The sequence below is a fragment of the Tauraco erythrolophus genome, chromosome 3 (assembly GCF_009769465.1).
Source record: "Tauraco erythrolophus isolate bTauEry1 chromosome 3, bTauEry1.pri, whole genome shotgun sequence".
Classification (NCBI taxonomy): domain Eukaryota; kingdom Metazoa; phylum Chordata; class Aves; order Musophagiformes; family Musophagidae; genus Tauraco; species Tauraco erythrolophus.
In genome coordinates, this window is record NC_141467.1 from 22,396,053 (window position 1) to 22,402,052 (window position 6,000).

Below are 6,000 nucleotides of genomic sequence, written 5' to 3' on the forward strand. Positions count from 1 at the left end.
ACAAAGACTTGTTATCAATGTCTTCCATTGGTATAATAGCTTTGAAAATAAATTTAGAAATTAATGTGAATATTTCTTCAAATATTAAGTATTCTAAGTTAGTATTTGACCTAATGCAGACGTATAAAAATTATAATAAAGGATTTACTTTAGCTGACTGATTATACTGCCCTCATTCATGCATGTTGGATTAACTTGATGCTTCTCATCTAAGTCCTCTGGAGTTTGAGCTGAACAGTACCCAACTGTTACTATTACTTCAGATCTTTTGCCTACATGTGTTACTAAAAAAACCAAAAACACCCCGACTTTTTTCCCCCCTTTACCTTTATTTAAGACTTCTATATGTTTGCTGAAGTAATCACAGTCCCTGTTTGCGAAAAGCATAAAGTAATATAGAAGCATTTTATCAATATGGTGTTAGCTGTTCAAGCTAGATTCGAAAGCTGCTCTGTTGGGTTCTATGCAAGCAACTGCTATACTGCGAGTATACAAATGTATATTTTATTGTATGTTTCTATATAGTTAAATATAAAAAGGATTGCTGATTTTGTTCCAGGCTTAATATTATCTAATAAATTGAGCAAACTAATCAGCTAGTGAATGGAAGTATTCCATCTTATTTAATCATCTAATGGGTGAATTTTATTGTCGTTCAAGTACAGTTGCTGTAATTCTTTATATGCATGTACTTAAATTAAAATGCCATGTTTTATAACTTGCTGATGGTATGAACTGGAAAAAAAGACCTTTCCAAAACCTGACCTATGAGTGTAGCGATCATTTCAAGAAGTTCTATAAAAAATTGCTTGGTCTTTTTGTCATGCATTTTCCATTTAAGTCAGTGGAAGCTGTATAGCTAAAATCACGCTGAATTCATTGCAAATCTAGGGCATGCTTAAGGGGCACTTCATCTGAGCAAAGAAATCATTGGTTTGACTGTGGCTATGTTAAGTGAGAGATGGAAGTGAATAGCTTTCAGTTAATTGCTCATTTGAAAGCTGGAGGGAAAAATGGCCCTTGTCTACCTGCCAAGCTCTTCCCCTCCCCTGCCCAAACTTCCTAAAAATGCTCATTTGAAGTCTGGCAGCAGTTACCTTTGATTTATTTCAGTAGCTTTTCCAATTTTTTCTTTTTTTTTTTTACAACACTTCATTTTTTATTTTCTTTTGTTCCTGGAATAAACTTGATCTATTTTTAAAATCTAATAAGTAAAAACTAATGTGGTTTAGAAACAGACCCAAAAGAAAAAGCCCCTTAATGATAATTTGATACTTAATTCAAAGTCTGATCACTAAGATGTACTCTTGAGTTTCTTAGTCTTTCTCTGTTTGCTGATGTATGAACCTGTTAGGATTCTTTAGGTAAATTTTAAAAGACCTGGCTTTTATAATGACATCTTATTGCACATGCAATCTAAGTGTGTGTCATAATGTTGAAAAACAGTAATTGCAGCTTGTAGCAAACTTATGAGCTGTAAATCGGTGGATATGACACCTTGTTGTTAGGTATTAAAATGAGGAAAATGAAATTATGAAATTTGTTGGTACCTTCAACAATAGTGCTTTTAATGTGTTAATTAGCTGCATTTACTCTGAGACCAGCATAAAGAACAGAAAATATTTGTTGTTTTCATGGCAGAGCATTAAATAACACAAGCTTTTCTTAACAGAAATAATCATGTGTTTATTGTGGTTTTGCATTTATTCTACTTTTTATCTTCTTATTTAATTGTGAGTTTTTCGAGCTCCTGACATCACCACAGATTTCAAGTAGGCAATTCTTGGAGACCTTTTTGAGAGATTTGGTTTTAGGAGGTAGGGGGGAATCAGTCTTCTCTTTTTTTTTTTTTTTTTTCTTCAAAGCTGTGTTATGATGAAGCATTTTCCATATTCAGGAGTTCCAGTTAAGTGTATAGCTCCTGCATCTTATTGTGAGAACAAATGAAAATGCTTTTTGAACAGTATGTCCTGCTAGATGATATGGTGAACGTGCTCATTTATACTTTGCCCAGATAAGACAAGTGTTCACAGAATGTTAGGGATTGGAAGGGACCTCAAAGGATCATCTAGTCCAATTCCCCTGCCAGAGCAGGACCACCTAGATCAGATCCCAATAAGACAAGTGTTACTCCCATATAGTTTTTAATAGCTTTTTTGAATGAGATTGAGTGACTACTGGTAACAGGAATACATGTTTCCAAGAATTGAAAAAGAAGCATAAAAGTAGACAATTATTGCCATCTCACGGATATCATAATTTTATCCTTTTGCTGTTGTCCTTCCTTTATGAGTAATGAAGAAATGCATAGTTTGGTTTTGTGAAGTAGAATTCATGTAATCCATATGGTAGTCCCTGGTTAAAAAGAAACAAATAAAACTGATACCATTTTGGAGACTGGTGTAACATTCTTTATTTTATGGGTTATGTCTCTGTTGTCCTGGGCAGAATCCTCCTAATGACGTTACAGAGAGTCCTATAACGAGAAAAATCTCGTTTTGGCTGACATAACATTTCATCTCCCGTTCTTTTTCCTTTGAGGGTCCTCTCAGCTAAGTTGTGATGGGGTTACAGCTATTAAAGTCTTAGATCCATCTCCATCTAGATTAAAACAGCCCCTTAATAAACACTTAAATTCCAAGGATATAAGATAAATGAGATGTACTCTTTGTGACTGCTAATTTTCTTTCAGTAAAATGCTGACCAGTGAAACAGAAAGTTGTAGCAACATAATGATTTCTGCTTGATAAAGATGCTAGTATAGATAATGATGCTGCCAGATAAATGTCATTAGAGAATGAGACATTTTTCAAAAACAAATGTCAGGCCTCAGCTGATGTGCATATTGATCCAATAAATTATTTTTTCATGACTGTAGAAGGTGCTTGTTTTTGCAGTAAGGGTAGGCACATTAAGATGATGGTTATTTAGGAGAACTAATTTCTTTTTTTGCCTTCTTGATTAAAGAGCATGGAATAAAGCTGTGCTGTTGCCAGACCCAGGAGTGCCCATTCATATCTCTGTGCAGTGCAGCCTTGTGTTGACAATTCATACACGATGGCATAATTTGGATACGTATGTAAGCTCACAGTCATGCTCAAAATGCGGCGTGAACGTAGCAGAAGACTTATCTATCATACAAGTATGTGACTTCCATGAGAAATGACATCCTCTGGTGGCAGCTGAGCCAGGAGGAAAATGGAATGGTGGTGAATGGTTGGCAGTTTTCATGAAGGTCTGATTAAAAGCTGGGAGCTTGTGGTTTGTATACCTCTGTGGTGGTATTTCACAATTAATATGCATTACAAAGTAGCGTTTGAAATGTACGGAACTGGCAGTCTTGGTTACAAAAAAAAAGTTACTGGATTAATTCTGGTAATTTGATACATGTGAGTTAAGGGGGGAGGGAAGCTTTCTTCATAATGTGACTTAAATACCTTTAAGGCCCTGTCCATGTTATATGTAAAATATTTTCAGACAAGGATTGTCTTCCTAGCAAAACAGCTTTATTTCCTATTAGTTCATTTGAGTGTTTTCAAAGGTATCCTTCATACAGTTTCGAGTAAATTTCAAAAGAAGAATTTTCAGAGTTTTCTATGACACTATGTAAGAATGATGTATGTATGAATATTCTACAGCACCCTAGTTTGCAGCCTCATTGATCTCTCTTTCAAAAGAATTATGATTGACAAGATACAGTTCATGTTTGATTTCTATGAGTTTTTGTTGGATGATACTGCTATATAAAATTAAGTTTTGAAGGGTACCCCAAACTCATTTTTTAAATCTTTGTCTGCTTTTAAACAAAAGTCACAGATAACTACTTTAATCATCTTAGCTTATTCAGAACAAGAAAAAGATAGAACTAATTTAGCATCGAGTTTAACTATTTTTGTCTTTGGTGTGGTTTTGGCAGGGATGCGGGGATGTTTGGGGTTTTTTTTGTTTGTTTTTACCTTTTTTTGTTTGGTGTTTTGTTCTGGGTGTTTGTTTTTTATTTGTTTGGGTTTTTTTTTAATAGTGTCATTGTAGTCTTGCAAAAAACCTGTTTTTCCTTGGAGGCAATATTTAATTTAGGCAAACGAGTTTTCTGGAAGTGGCCATGGTTCTAAACCTTCTCAATTTATGGTGTAAACTGTAAGTAGATAATTGGATCTTTGGGGGATGTTTCATAAGAGTTACTGTTTCATAAGGTGATATGTATTGGATATGCTTAGAAAATGACAGTCACCACACTATTTGTGTATACCTCTCAGTAGTATAAATTTGAAGTGTTAATGCTTCCTATTTTTTATTTCCTAAAAGAGAAAGTCAAGATACTGCCCACATTGCCTGTAACGTGAAAGATGGCGACATGAATAGCATCTGGGCAGTGAATGTAGCTGCAGGATGTCATAGCCTGTGGTCAGAAGGAAACCCGGTGAAGATAAGTCTTATAATTTGTTCCGATTATAGCCAAGTTTGCTCCTGAATTCATTTCTGCCGGTAGCAAATCCCAGAGATATGTATCGTCTGCCAGGAATTAACCCCTCCTGGCTGCGGAAAATACAGTGCTTTGAACCAGTCAAACGCTTTGTGTGGCTGGGTTGGAGAAGGGTAGGCAGTCGGTCTTCAAGGAGACATTGCATCCAGGCGATTTGCAGTTGTGTTGACTGCCCAGCACTGGCTATTTCACATACAATATGTATTGCCAGCTGTCACAGGGCAGCAGCACAGCATAGAACACGTGTTGTCTTTTTACCTCCCGCGCATACCGTGTTACAGATAGCATGATTCTGTTTTTACAGCAAAGTCCTAGGTTAGAACATCAGAAGTCACATTTCGCTGATATTTGTATATGCTGAAAAACCAAAGTAACCCATCCACGACTTACAGATATCATGCAGTCCTTTCACATTCTGTCATTTTTAAAAAATATGTATAGATCTAGGCTGAACAAATTCATTTTCCTGTCAACATTTTGTAACCTCAAACAACAAACCTCTGTCAGACATTCTTCTCAATCATGAATGCTGTGGCCCCCGAAGAGTACTTGCCAAGGATGGAGCGATGCTTGATTTTTTTTCATCTACTGCCTTCCTTCCCAAAGTGGAGGAGACAGATTTGGCTTTAGCCAGCAGAGCAAAAAATGCCAGGTGTAAAAGTAGTACATGGAAGCTTTCAAAAGCAGTAAATCAGTATCTTGATATTTCCTAAGCTTTTTTTTTTTATGTTTGGGCAATGCTTTTCATTCTAAATTTAACTGTATTTTATCGATATTCAAAATGCTTTATAAAACGCTTCCAAATGTGAAATTTTAGATGTTAATATAGTATGTGGATATGAGTTTGGACTGCTTTTGCCTAACTGCCCTCTGTAGTAACAAAACTGGTAGCATATTTGGCAGTAATAACTGCTTTGCTAAGTTGACTTTAAATAGTGTTGCTATTTCTTCATTTGTCATAGAAATGTTATCTTCCTGAATAGCACCTGAGTTATTTATTAAGCGGCAGATATCATTTAGATTAAGAAACAACATATCTGGTTCTCCTGTAGTTGAGGAGGCTCTGAATAGGGCATGATAAGCAAAACTTAAATTCCTTGACATTATGATAAAAAATTCAAAGATCGTTATCAGTGTTGTCCTCTTTCAGTAAACAGGACACATTTGAATTCGGTTATCTGAACTTTATCCCGTGTTTGGCTGAGATTGACTTGTAAATTTTTTTGGTTATTGTTATACAGTGCTCTACCCTTCTTTTGGGAAAACTTGCAGACTTCCCTCAGTTGATGATTAGTGCTTCTGTGTGGAGCTGGATAGGTCTTACCTAGGTAAAAGCAATACATCCTCAGTGGAAGATACAAATACTGCTGAGAAAGGAAAAGTTTTCCTTCTGCAGAACCTACAAGATTTGGTCTCACAGAAGTTGGGAAGCTGCCCAGTTTCTCGTAAGAAAAAGCAGGTACAATGTGAATTTCCTTGCTTTTGAGATTCGCCTCAGACAAGCCAGAGTCAGTTAC